This window comes from Schistocerca americana, chromosome 3 (assembly GCF_021461395.2).
Source record: "Schistocerca americana isolate TAMUIC-IGC-003095 chromosome 3, iqSchAmer2.1, whole genome shotgun sequence".
Taxonomy (NCBI): Eukaryota; Metazoa; Arthropoda; class Insecta; order Orthoptera; family Acrididae; genus Schistocerca; species Schistocerca americana.
Window position 1 is genome coordinate 990,411,685 of NC_060121.1, and position 15,248 is coordinate 990,426,932.

Genomic DNA, 15,248 nt, shown 5'->3' on the forward strand with positions numbered 1-15,248 from the left:
GGAAAGAGTGGTTAACAACTGGCATCAAAATATTATATGCTAAAACCAGAGACCAGTATATCGAACAAACGACTAGTACAAACCTAGCAGTGAAACTACATTACAAAACGTAATTTAAAATTCTAAAATGTCTAATGAGGAGGCCAAATAAATTCATTATGCAGAAAAAATCAGCAAGTCAAAGAATAAAGTCGAAACCATATGGAATATCATAAAAAGTGAGACAAATAGGAACATAAAATCTGAACAAGCAGGGACTCCATAGTCTCCTGGTAGTGGTTCACACAAGAATAATCAAAACGTTGTAGCCTCTTGATTATAATAACCTTTTTCTCACTGTAACTGAAAGAACAGGGAATCATAATAAAGTCTCCAACAGAAGCCACAGAGCTACTGAATCACATGCAAAACACGCAGAATACAGCATTTTGTTTCGAAAGCACAACTCTTAAAGAAATTTCACAAGCTGCGGCATTGTCGCGAATAAAACAGTGACCCATATATGCAATAATTTTCCTTTAATTTACGTCTATGGCTCCAAACTTTTTGTTATCAGATTACCGGTTTTGGTCTATAATGACCATCATCAGATCTGCTGCAAAAAAGGGAAAAAACATAAATACTCTCACAGATTCTCAACAGCTTAAAAACAATAAATAGATCACAATTGAAAGTACTACTGACATATATAAGTATTTGTGCACTTTAAGTATGAAGAGGCATACCTGTTTTATAAAAACGAAGTCCTAATGTACTGCAGCCATAGTGGCACCGTCAAATGTTAAATGCAAAATGAGCATCATCATCGTCAAATATATATCATATGCACGAGTCATGTTGTCAGTTGCACTACTGTTCAAAACGAGCTGCCATACAGTAGTCACAAGATGTTTGTGTTGTAAGTTCACCAGATGCAAAATGTCTACGGATGGCTAATCAAATAAATAAATAAATAAATAAATAAATGTCGCTAATGTAGGCATACACTAGTTTTCAACGATTAATTGAACAGCATAAAATAAAGGGGGATACAATAGTTGAAGTCTGTAATGAGCTCATAACATATAAAAGGCATTGCAGTAATAAAAAGGGATGAAACACAACATAACAAAATTCTGATTGTTCAAAGCAGAAAGAGTTAAGAGACAGTAGTTGACATATGCTCAAGTGCCAATATTCTAGAGAATGACATAAGTAATAAACACCTTTGATAGTGCACAGAATAACAATAAAAAACTATAAATCAAATCGCCAAAGAAGGCACAATGAAAGAAAACGTAGTGCTGCACATAATCAACACCCACTGTTAGCTCTAACGCCAAAATTACTCATGGGCGAGAAGTGGTTGAAGGAACATGACCGGCAGAGGGCCCCTCATTCCCTGTGGCACTCCGTTGCAAGAAAAGAATGATACAATTCCGTAACAGTGCATGACCAACATTATCTAGTTAATGCAGTATATGAAATGAACAGAGAAGGAACAAGAAAATACTAGTCATGCGTAAAATGTACAAAAACGAAGTAAATATATGAGGCACTCAATAGTACGTGAAACTATCAACAAACTATATATAATAGTGGCGATCAGTGATTAAGGATCTCCGGAGGTACTCCGCAAGGTTACCGCCCTTCGATTGTGCCATTCCAGCACTAATCGAAGTGCTAGGTTTTTCAGGTGCCAGCCAGCCAGCCAGCCAGCAGCAGCGGTCCCGGTCCCGGTCCCAGTCCTGGCCAGCACAGTGGTCCAGCCGGCAGCAGCCAGCCAGCCCTCCTGCAGCCGCAGCAGCAGCAGCAGCAGCAGCAGCCAGCCAGTCAGCCAGCCAGACCAGCAGCAGCAGCAGCAGCGGCCCCGGCCCCGGCCCCGTCTGCGGCAGCAGCTGCGGCATTCCTGCCACCTGTCGTCGCCGTCAGCGCCAGCGCCAGCAGCATGGGACTCTGGTCTTCGTCCGTCTTTGTCTTCCTCCGTCTCCGTCTTCGTCTGTCCCCAGTTTTTGTCCTTTCTTTTTCGTCCTGTGCGTTTTGTTTCTCCCTGTCGTCATGTCAGCCCCCACCACCACCACTACCACCACAGCCATCGTTTATACTTCCCCCTCCGCCGCCACCACCACCATCACATCGTGTGTCCAGTCCCACCCCCCTCTTTCCATCCCGCCTCTTCTCACTCTCCCTTCGCCCTCGCTCTTTGTCGCCCCCTCTCCGGCTTCTTCCTCCCGCTCCTCTCCCTCTGATCCTTTCCCCCCACTCCCCCGGCCTGTCACTGCAGCTCCTGCTAGGGTGGTGGCCCGTCGGGCCACTGCCCGTGCCCAACTCTCCCCATCGCCTTCGCCGTCACCGCCACCACCGTCGCCCTCCCGTCGCCGTCGCCATCCCTGTCACCATCTCCGGCGCCGACTGCTGCGTCCACGCCGGGACCTGCCCCTTCCCGCCACCTCCCTATAGCTCCCGTCCATCATATCACCACCCATCCTTCTGCCGCCGTTACACGCCCTAGTGGCACCACCACCTCCTCCGCTCCCAAAAAGGCCCCGCCCCGTCCTCCTTCCCCCCCCTAGGATGCCATGGATGTCTCCCCACCTGGCCCTGCTCCCTCCTCCTCCTCCTCCTCCTCCTCCTCCCCCCCTCATTATACAAATACCTCCTCTCCCGTCCCGACCCTTCCCTTCTCGAGGCCCGGAATCTCTCCCTCCTCCTCCGCCAACACTTCCCTGGTGCCCCTATCTCTCTCCTCACTCCCAGATGGGATTCCGCTCTCATCTCCTCCCTGAGCCCAACCCTCCATACTGACATCCTCTCCCGCCTCCCCATCACCCGTTTTGGTCGTAACGCCTCCCTCATCCCTGCTCCTTCTCCGTCTCCTACCCGCCAAACACAACCCCCGCGTCGCCCGCCGACCCTCACCGCCATGATCACTTGGCTTAGTCCGATGATCACGGAGGAGGAGGTGTTGGCGGAGCTCGGGGAGCATCCCACGCTGGAGGTGCGGGCAGTCCGCCGCATTTTCAACTCGGCTGGCCCCACACACCTTATGCGGGTTTTCTCCGAGGATGCCCCCTTCATTGACCGTCTCCTGAAGGAGGGTGCCCTCCTCTTCAACCAGCACTATAAGGTCGACCCCTCCCATTCCCCTCCTCAATCCCTGCACTGCCAGAAGTGTCTGCACTGTAACGCACACCCAACAGTCGAGTGCCGCGAGGCCCCCACCTGCCCACATTGTAGGCAAGTGCACTTCCTCCGGCAGTGCCCTAACCTTCAGTCCCCTCCCTCCTGTAATACCTGCAACCTCCCCCATCCCACCTACTCCCAAAAATGTAAAGCCTGACCCCCTCTGACCACTCCTGAACTCACCGTCCCTGTCCGTCCTCTGGACGCCCCCACCCCTCCCGGCAATTCCCTTCGCCCACCCCCTACCACTGAGGACATCATCAGATTCCTCACCATCGTCCTTCAGAATGTTCATCCTTTTCAGCGCCCCCACACTCTCCAACAGATATCCCTCGCCACCCGTTCCATTTTCCAACTCAAAATGTATGCCACCTACTCCAACAACCAGTCCCACTTCACCTTCTCCCGTCTTGACACCCTCGTCTAAATCCCTGACATGGTGTGACAGCATCGTATCCTTTTCAACAATATCCGCTCCCTTCCTGCCAACAAGAACCTCTTCCTGCACACCCTTGCCACCCACCGCGTGGATGCCTTCCTCCTCAATGAAACCTTCCTCCAACCCCATCACACCGTCCACACTTCGCTCTACCTCTTCCACTGCTCCGATAATCCCCTCCCATTTGCGCATGGCGGAGTGGCCATTGGTCACCACCGCCAGATCCCCGTTCGGCTCCAACCTCTCCTTCCTGACCCCACCGAACACCTGATCCTTAGTCTCTTCTTCCCCGACCTTACCGTTACCTGCACCACCATCTATGTCCGCCCTAACGCCCTTATTCCCTTCGACTTCCTCTCCCACATTGACCGTATCTTCTCCTCCTACGTATCACTGCCGACCTCAACATCCATAGTCGTTCCGCCGCCCAGTTACGGCGGTGGCATCGGTTCCTCTCCTCCCTTCAAGGCGACCTCATCCCCATCCCCCATCACACCCATCCCGAATCCAAACTCCTTGGCCGCATAACGGTGGATGTCCTGGAGCCTATTGGTAGCGACCATCTCCCTGTCCTCCTCGCCGTTTCAGACGGTCGTCGGCCCCGCCCTGACCCTCGTAATGACCCTCCCCCTAAGTACATCCATGACTACTCCCATGTCAACTGAAATGCCTATCGGGATACCCTTTCCACCCAGGTCGATAGCCACCCCTTCCCCTACCACCACCATGACGATGTAACCCATGCTGCCTCCTTTCTCCAGCAGACCTTGTCTGAGGCCGTGGAGGCCCACGTCCCTACTGTCGCCGTCTACCCCCACCATCCTACCTTACCCCCACAGGCTGTCCTCCTCTGTGAATCCCGCCGTCTCTACCGTGCCTTCCTCCACCCGCGTGACCCGGACACACTACAACGCCACCGGCAACTCCAACGACACATTCGTAATTTGCTCACAGCTAAGAAACGCCGGGACTGGCGACAGACATGCACCCGTTTAACTGCTACCCTACCTATCAACTCGTCCAAGTTCTGGTCAGCCTTCCGTCGCCTTACCGGAACTAAACCCTCCCCCTACTATCCTCTTCTCCATGATGATCACCCCTTCCCTGACACCCTTAGTAAGGCCAATCACTTTGCCTCCTACCTCTCTGACGTGTTTTCCATCCACGATGATCCCCAGTTCGATTACTCCCTCTTCCCAGATGTCTGCGATCGAACTGACACCTCTGTCCCTCCCCTCACACCTGGTTTCCAGTACTTGGACAACACTGCACACACGGAACTCAGTGCCCCTATCACTACACAGGATCTCATCGCTACACTCCGCATGAAAGGCAACACCGCTCCTGGTCACGATCGTGGCACCTATCGCCACCTCCGCGAAGCTCCTACCTCTTTCCTCTCCACCCTGGACAGGCTCTACAATGTAGTCCTGTCCACCGGTTACCACCCCGACCTGTGGAAAACCTCCCGTATCCTGATGTTCCTCAAACCCGGTAAACCGCCGTCCGCTGTCTCCTCCTACCATCCCATCAGTCTTACCTTGGTCTTCAGCAAGGTCCTGGAATCCATCCTCACCCGACGCATCCACCAGCATCTCCGCCAGCACCGCCTCCTTCCCGTTACCCAGTGTGGCTTTCGGCCGTCCTTCTCTTCCGACGACCTTCTGCTTCACCTCACTCATCTCCTCTCCGAACAGCTTAATTCCCGTCGTTCCGCCATCTTCCTCTCCCTAGATCTTGAACTAGTCTATGACTGCGTGTGGCATTCCGGTCTCCTCTTCAAGCTCCAAACCTTCGCCCTTCCTATTAACTACGTCCTTTCTTTACCAACGTCCTTCCTACATCACCATCCACAACACAGATTCCTACACCTTTTTCCCCTCCGCCAGTGTGCCCCAGGGTTCCGACCTCTCCCCTCTTCTGTACCTCTTGTATACGGCGGACACGCCGTCGCCTTCACCCCCCATCCACCTTCTACATCTACATCTACATCCATACTCCGCAAGCTACCTGACGGTGTGTGGCGGAGGGTACCCCGAGTACCTCTATCAGTTCTCCCTTCTATTCCAGTCTCGTATTGTTCGTGGAAGGAAGGATTGTCGGTATGATTCTGTGTGGGCTCTAATCTCTCTGATTTTATCCTCATGGTCTCTTCGTGAGATATACGTAGAAGGGAGCAATATACTACTTGACTCTTCGGTGAAGGTATGTTCTCGAAACTTTAACAAAGGCCCGTACCGAGCTGTAGATCATCTCTCCTGCAGAGTCTTCCACTGGAGTTTATCTACCATCTCCGTAGCGCTTTCGCGATTACTAAATGATCCTGTAACGAAGCGCGCTGCTCTCCGTTGGATCTTCTCTATCTCTTCTATCATCCCTATCTGGTACGGATCCCACACTGTTCAGCAGTATTCAAGCAGTGCGCAAACAAGCGTACTGTAACCTACTTCCTTTGTTTTCGGATTGCATTGCCTTAGGATTCTTCCAATGAATTTCAGTCTGGCATCTGCTTTACCGACGATCAACTTTATATGATCATTCCATTTTAAATCACTCCTAATGCATACTCCCAGATAATTTATGGAATTAACTGCTTCCAGTTGCTGACCTGCCATTTTGTAGCTAAATGAAAAGGGAACTATCTTTCTATCTATTCGCAGCACATTACACTTGTCTACATTGAGATTCAACTGCCATTCCCTCCACCATGCGTCAATTCGCTGCAGATCCTCCTGAATTTCAGTACAATTTTCCATTGTTACAACCTCTCAATACACCACAGCGTCATCTGCAAAAAGCCTCCGTGAATTTCTGATGTCATGCACAAGGTCATTTATGTATATTGTGAATAGCAACGGTCCTATGACACCCCCCTGCGGCACACCTGAAATCGCTCTTACTTAGGAAGACTTCTCTCCATTGAGAATAACATGCTGCGTTCTGTTATGTAGGAACTCTTCAATCCAATCACAGAATTGGTCTGATAGTCCATATGTTCTTACTTTGTTCATTAAACGACTGTGGGGAACTGTATCGAACGCCTTGCAGAAGTCAAGAAACACGGCATCCACCTGTGAACCCCTGTCTATGGCCCTCTGTCTCTCGTGGATGAACAGCGAAAGCTGGGTTTCACAAGACCGTCTTCTTCAAAATCCATGCTGATTCCTACAGAGTAGATCTCTAGTCTCCAGAAAAGTCATTATGTTGTTGTTGTGGTCTTCAGTCCTGAGACTGGCTTGATGCAGCTCTCCATGCTACTCTATCCTGTGCAAGCTTCTTCATCTCCCAGTACCTACTGCAACCTACATCCTTCTGAATTTGCTTAGTGTATTCATCTCTTGGTCTCCCTCTACGATTTTTACCCTCCACGCTGCCCTCCAATGCTAAATTTGTGATCCCTTGATGCCTCAAAACATGTCCTACCAACCGATCCCTTCTTCTAGTCAAGTTGTGCCACAAACTTCTCTTCTCCCCAATCCTATTCAATACCTCCTCATTAGTTACGTGATCTACCCACCTTATCTTCAGCATTCTTCTGTAGCACCACATTTCGAAAGCTTCTATTCTCTTCTTGTCCATACTAGTTATCGTCCATGTTTCACTTCCATACATGGCTACACTCCATACAAATACTTTCAGAAACGATTTCCTGACACTTAAATCTATACTCGATGTTAACAAATTTCTCTTCTTCAGAAACGATTTCCTTGCCATTGCCAGTCTACATTTTATATCCTCTCTACTTCGACCATCATCAGTTATTTTACTCCCTAAATAGCAAAACTCCTTTACTACTTTAAGTGTCTCATTTCCTAATCTAATTCCCTCAGCATCACCCGATTTAATTTGTCTACATTCCATTATCCTCGTTTTGCTTTTGTTGATGTTCATCTTATATCCTCCTTTCAAGACACTGTCCATTCCGTTCAACTGCTCTTCCAAGTCCTTTGCTGTCTCTGACAGAATTACAATGTCTTCGGTAAACCTCAAAGTTTTTATTTCTTCCCTGTGGATTTTAATACCTACTCCGAATTTTTTTCTTTCCTTTACTGCTTGCTCAATATACAGATTGAATAACATCGGGGAGAGGCTACAACCCTGTCTCACTCCTTTCCCAACCACTGCTTCCCTTTCATGCCCCTCGACTCTTATAACTGCCATCTGGTTTCTGTACAAATTGTAAATAGCCTTTCGCTCCCTGTATTTTACCCCTGCCACCTTTAGAATGTGAAAGAGAGTATTCCAGTCAACATTGTCGAAAGCTTTCTCTAAGTCTACAAATGCTAGAAACGTAGGTTTGCCTTTTCTTAATCTTTCTTCTAAGATAAGTCGTAAGGTAAGTATTGCCTCACGTGTTCCAACATTTCTATGGAATCCAAACTGATCTTCCCCGAGGTCCGCTTCTACCAGTTTTTCCATTCGTCTGTAAAGAATTCGCGTTAGTATTTTGCAGCTGTGACTTATTAAACTGATAGTTCGGTAATTTTCACTAAACTGATAGTTCGGTAATTTTCACATCTGTCAACACCCGCTTTCTTTGGGATTGGAATTATTATATTCTTCTTGAAGTCTGAGGGTATTTCACCTGTCTCATACATCTTGCTCACCAGATGGTAGAGCTTTGTCAGGACTGGCTCTCCCAAGGCCGTCAGTAGTTCTAATGGAATGTTGTCTACTCCCGGGGTCTTGTTTCGACTCAGGTCTTTCACTGCTCTGTCAAACTCTTCACGCAGTATCGTATCTCCCATTTCATCTTCATCTACATCCTCTTCCATTTCCATAATATTGTCCTCAAGTACATCGCCCTTGTATAAACCCTCTATATACTCCTTCCACCTTTCTGCTTTCCCTTCTTTGCTTAGAACTGGGTTTCCATCTTAGCTCTTGATATTCATACAAGTGGTTCTCTTTTCTCCAAAGGTCTCTTTAATTTTCCTGTAGGCAGTATCTATCTTACCCCTAGTGAGACAAGCCTCTACATCCTTACATTTGTCCTCTAGCCATCCCTGCTTAGCCATTTTGCACTTCCTGTCGATCTCATTTTTGAGACGTTTGTATTCCTTTTTCCCTGCTTCATTTACTGCATTTTTATATTTTCTCCTTTCATCAATTAAATTCAATATTTCTTCTGTTACCCAAGGATTTCTAGCAGCCCTCGTCTGCTGCTTTCACTACTTCATCCCTCAGAGCTACCCATTCTACTTCTACTGTATTTATTTCCCCCATTCCTGTCAATTGTTCCCTTATGCTCTCCCTGAAGCTCTCTGCAACCTCTGGTTCTTTCAGTTTATCCAGGTCCCATCTCCTTAAATTGCCACCTTTTTGCAGTTTCTTCAGTTTCAATCTGCAGTTCATAACCAAGAGATTGTGGTCAGAATCCATATCTGCCCCTGGAAATGTCTTACAATTTAAAACCTGGTTCCTAAATCTCTGTCTTACCATTATATAATCTATCTGATACCTTTTAGTATCCCCAGGATTCTTCCAGGTATACAACCTTCTTTTATGATTCTTGAACCAAGTGTTAGCTATGATTAAGTTATGCTCTGTGCAAAATTCTACAAGGCGGCTTCCTCTTTCATTTCTTCCCCCCAATCCATATTCACCTACTATGTTTCCTTCTCTCCCTTTTCCTACTGACGAATTCCAGTCGCCCATGACTATTAAATTTTCGTCTCCCTTCACTACCCGAATAATTTCTTTTATCTCGTCATACATTTCATCAATTTCTCCATCATCTGCAGACCTAGTTGGCATATAAACTTGTACTACTGTAGTAGGCATGGGCTTTGTGTCTATCTTGGCCACAATAATTCGTTCACTATGCTGTTTTTAGTAGCTAACCCGCACTCCTATTTTTTTATTCATTATTAAACCTACTCCTGCATTACCTCTATTTGATTTTGTATTTATAACCCTGTAATCACATGACCAAAAGTCTTGTTCCTCCTGCCACCGAACTTCACTAATTCCCACTATATCTAACTTTAACCTATACATTTCCTTTTTAAATTTTCTAACCTACCTGCCCGATTAAAGGATCTGACATTCCACGCTTCGATCCGTAGAACGCCAGTTTTCTTTCTCCTGATAACGACGTCCTCTTGAGTAGTCCCCGCCCGGAGATCCGAATGGGGGACTATTTTACCTCCGGAATATTTTACCCAAGAGGACGCCATCATCATGTAATCATACAGTAAAGCTGCATGTCCTCGGGAAAAATTACGGCTGTAGTTTCCCCTTGCTTTCAGCCGTTCGCAGTACCAGCACAGCAAGGCCGTTTTGGTTAATGTTACAAGGCCAGATCAGTCAATCATCCAGACTGTTGCCCCTGCAACTACTGCAAAGGCTGCTGCCCCTCTTCAGGAACCACATTTTTGTCTGGCCTCTCAACAGATACCCCTCTGTTGTGGTTGCACCCACGGTACGGCCATCTGTATCGCTGAGGTACGCAAGCCTCCCCACCACGGCAAGGTCCATGGTTCATGGGGGGGAAAGTCATTATACCGAACATAATACGTGTTCCAAAATTCTACAATTGATCGACGTTAAAGATATAGGTCTATAGTTCTGCACATCTCTTCGACGTCCCTTCTTGAAAACGGGGATGACCTGTGTCCTTTTCCGATCCTTTGGAACGCTACGCTCTTCTAGAGACCTACGGTACACCACTGCAAGAAGGGGGGCAAGTTCCTTCACGTACTCGGTGTAAAATGGAACTGGTATCCCATCAGGTCCAGTGGCCTATCCTCTTTTGAGCGATTTTAATTGTTTCTCTATCCCTCTGCCGTCTATTTCGATATCTACCATTTTGTCATCTGTGCGACAATCTAGAGAAGGAACTACAGTGCAGTCTTCCTCTGTGAAACAGCTTTGGAAAAAGACATTTAGTATCTCGGCCTTTAGCCTGTCGTCCTCTGTTTCAGTACCATTTTGGTCACAGAGTGTCTGGACATTTTGTTTTGATCCACCTACCACTTTGACATATGACCAAAATTTCTTAGTATTTTCTGCCAAGTCAGTACATAGAACTTTACTTTCGAATTCATTGAACGCCTCTCGCATAGCCCTCCTCACACTACATTTCGCTTCGTGTAATTTTTGTTTGTCTGCAAGGCTTTGGCTATGTTTATGTTTGCTGTGAATTTCCCTTTGCTTCCACAGCAGTTTCCTAACTCGGTTGTTGTACCACGGTGGCTATTTCCATCTCTTACGATCTTGCTTGGCACATACTCATCTAATGCGTATTATACGATGGTTTTGAACTTTGTCCACTGATCCTCAACACTATCTGTACTTGAGACAAAACTTTTGTGTTGAGTCGTCAGGTACTCTGTAATCTGCTTTTTGTCACTTTTGATAAACCAGAAAAATCTTCCTACTTTTTTTAATATTTCTATTTATGGCTGAAATCATCGATGCAGTAACCGCTTTATGATCGCTGATTCCCTGTTCTGCGTTAACTGTTTCAAATAGTTCGGGTCTCTTTGTCACCAGAAGGTCTAATATGTTATCGCCACGAGTCGGTTATCTGTGTAACTGCTCAAGGTAGTTTTCAGATAATGTATTTAAAAAAATTTCACTGGAATCTTTGTCCGTGTCACCCGTTATGAACGTTTGAGTCTCCCAGTCTATATCCGGCAAATTAAAATCTCCACCCAGAACTATAACATGGTGGGGAAATCTACTCGAAATGTTATCCAAATTATCCTTCAGGTGCTCAGCCACAACAGCTGCTGAGCCAGGGAGCCTGTAGAGACATCCAATTACCATGTCTGAGCCTGCTTTAACCATGACCTTCACCCAAATTATTTCACATTTCGGATCTCCGTCTATTTCCTTCGATACTATTGCACTTCTTATCGCTATAAACACGCCTCCCCCTTCACTGTCCAGCCTGTTTCTGCGGTATACATTCCAATCTGAGATTAGGGTTTCATTACTGTTTACGTCTGGTTTCAGCCAACTTTCTGTCCCTAGTGCTATATGGGCGTTGTGACCGTTTATTAATGAGAGCAGTTCTGGGACCTATCTATAGACGCTCCTGCAGTTTACTATTAGCACATTAATATTGTTATTCCCTGTTGCATTTTGCCTACTCCTACCTTGCCGCGTCTCAGGAGGCGTCTTGTCGGGCCTAGGGAGGGAATTTTCTAACCTAAAAACCCACATGTGCACTCCACACGTGCCCCGCTACCCTTGTTGCCGCTTCCGGCGTGTAGTGCACGCCTGACCTATTCAGGGGGACCCTACATTTCTCCACCCTATAACGAAGATCGAGAAATTTGCACCCCAGATCTCCGCAGAATCGTCTGAGCCACTGGTTCAAGCCTTCCACTCGGCTCCAAACCAGAGGACCGCGATCGGTTCTGGGGACGATGCTACAAATAGTTGGCTCAGATTCCACCTCGTGAGCGAGGCTTTCCGCCTTCATCAATTCCGCCAACCGCCTGTACGAACTGAGGATGACCTCTGAACCCAGACGGCAGGAGTCATTGGTGCCGACATGAGCAACAGTTTGCAGTCGGGTGCACCCAGTGCTCTCTATCGCCGCCGGCAGGGCCTCCTCCACATCTCGGATGAGACACCCCGGCAAGCAGACAGAGTGAACACTGGCCTTCTTCCCCGACCTTCTCCAGTACGCCAATGACACTGCCCTACTTGCCCTTGCCCCCACCTTGCAGTGCTCCCAACACCTTCTCCAATCCCATCTTGACCGGTTCGCCGCTTGGTGGAACCAGTGGTTGCTTAAGGTCAATCCTTCCAAGACTCAGGCGATCATTGTAGGTAAAACCACCCCTTCCTTCCGCCTCCTCAATTTCTACATCACCATCTATGGCAGTCCTATCGCCCTCACCCCCACCCTTAAGTACCTCAGTGTCACCCTCAACCGTCGCCTCTCCTGGACCCCCCACGTCCGGACGATGCAAGCCGAGGCACGTTCCCGACTCTGTCTCCTCATGCTCCTTTCCGGCCGTACTTGGGGTCTGGACCCCTCCACCATCCTCCATACCTATAAATCCCTCATTCGCCCTATCCTTTGCTATGCCCACCCTGCCTGGATCTCTGCTCCCCCTACCTTTTACAAATCCCTTCAGATCCTCGAACGCCATGCTCTTCGCCTCGCCTATCGCATCTCTCTCCCCTCCCCCACGCGGATCTTGTATGTCCTTATTCCCTTCCCCCACCTCCTCCTTTTCCTCGAACGGATACGGACCCTCTGCACCTACCGCAAACTCGATCCTCCTCACCCGCTGGTCTCTCCCAACCTCTCCTGCCCCCTTCCGCTGCAGCGCCTGTACTTCCATGTCCCACCTGCTCTCCATCTCTCCACTCTACACACCAAGGTGGCTTCTGCCAACTCCCCCTCCCTGATGATGCCCTCCTCCCCTCCATATACACCTCCTACCAACTTTGATCCACCCTCCCTCCTCCTGTGTTTTGTTCCTATGGGCACCCTCTCTCCCTTCTCTCCCTCCTCCCTCTCTCCCCACTCCTCCCCCGGGCTTCCCCTACCCCCACTCCTCCGCTCCTACTCCCGTCTCCTCTGCCATTGGCATCTTTGCTCACCCCTCTCCCTCCCCCTCCCCCTTCTTCCCCTCTTGGCAGGTCCCCAGACTCGTACACGCTACGTGGACATTCGCGTGCCGGAGATCATCATCATCAGTTTCTCGTGTGTATGCTGTCGTGTTTGTGTTAGTGTTCACCGTCAAACTCTAACGTTCACCTGTGCCGTCGAATCATCTGTGTTTGTGCGCCGTGCCACCGTGTTTCAGTGACATTTTCGTCGAGTGTGAACAGCTCCATGTTTTGTATTTCTGTGTCTGCTGTTTTTTGCCCGTCAATCTATCTATTATGTATCTTCTTCCTGTTTTTTCTCGTTGTCGACTCGAAGGCTGAAGAGCAGCGTAAGATGCTGCTGCCAGCTATGATGTATCATGCAGCGTAACTTGCTGTGACAGTGCGAGAGAGAGACAAAGATATTGTTTATTACTCTGTGGCGGTCAGCGCTCACATAATTATTCTTAGGATATAGTTTTTGTTTGTTCTGGTTAAGATTAATTTGAGGGGAGGAGAGCCATTCTTGTGATGCAAAAAATCGACGCCATTGCGAATTTTTGATTCACATTGTAAAATATAAGTGCATATGGAAGGAAATCAGTTAATAGAACAATAAAATATTGTTCATTTCAAGAAGATACGTCTTATTATACACCCAGCGATATACTGCTATTGTGATTTACTAATAAACACCAGTTGAGAACAGTTCCGACGGGAGCGTTCAGTTCTAGTGAAATAGTTCGATGTTTTCTTCGGAAAAGAAGTCACTTCATGGATCATTCAAATCCACAATAGTAACTGGACATTTCTCAGAACTGAAAGCAACCTTATTGCTATGCAACAGAGCCCCGAAGAATATTTCTCCGTACTTTGGTTACCACTTTCAGTTCAACACGGTATCTGCAGCATCTGGAGCAGATTTCTACAACAGCGGAAGAGTGTAATCGCTATCAGTTTCACACACCGCCCTGTGTACGCTGTATGTATTTACCCACAACAGTGAACATACAGTTACTCACACACATAGAAAGACAATACTAGGTGGTGTGGGGAAACATTTCAGTATAAAGGCCCTGTAGAGCTAAACAGTAATTAGCCTAGTAAGAAGGGAGTCTTTATATATGTCTACCATTAGACAGGACACGATTATTCTGATACAACACTCATAGTGAACTTGAAATATAACCATGTTAGTAATTTAGTAATTAATGTTTCATTGTGTGTATATATGTCTAGTTTTATAGAGTAACTACATTATGGTCCTTTTTATGTTTCATGCTAACTGAACGTGCGGGAGTATCTTGTGAAGAGAACGAGTACGCCGTCCCAGCAGCCGAGCAGAAACTTCAAAAAGGCCAGAACATTTGAATTACTAGCTTTCTTGAGCATTTATGCATTGTAGTGACCCTTCATGTAGAAATTTTCTAAGTATAAATAGAGTTGCTATATTACTTTTACTAGAATTCCAGTATTTCAGTAGATATAGTAAGACAACATTTTATGTGTTATCTATGCACTGTTTTTGTGTCACATTGTAAAGTGTACATTAACAGCATTAGGACATTAACGTTTTTGCGTGTGTAAAAGTTTAATAGTCACTTTTGTGGGACTTATTTAGAGGAGAAACTGTCAATTGCTCATTTACATGGTGATAACGAGATCTATGTTCAAAGCCAATAAGCAAGCACGCATCACAATGCCACAAAATGAATTAAATAGTGTGAATGCATCGTCAACTAGTGCCACAGAATTTAATACCGCCGTAGTTAGCGATATGTCGATTACGGCTGAGCAACCAGCAATAATTAATGCGCTCACGCCGTCGACACAAACGGTTGCTAGTTCCGACATTCATATGTCGAAAGAAGTCCAGAGAAATATGCAGCAACCAACAAACAACATGAATTTCATCTCTGACCCAGACGCGTGCGAAAACGAAATGACTGTACCGAAAATTGTGTCGGTACAATCCTCATTAAGCCCAGTGCAATCGCCAATTGCTGAGAATACCGATTTGTTATCCCAGCTGATGTCAAGTTTGACTGTCATAACACAAGAGATTGTCTCCCATAAGTCCAACCCCTCG

General features: G+C 47.2%; 1 protein-coding gene across 1 annotated transcript in view; it reads left to right on the forward strand.

Moving 5' to 3' along the window:
- The window catches only part of LOC124607485 (adenosine 5'-monophosphoramidase HINT3-like), a 191,664-nt gene that overhangs the window by 129,458 nt on the left and 46,958 nt on the right, over positions 1 to 15,248 (forward strand). The gene's annotated exons all lie outside the window — the stretch shown is intronic.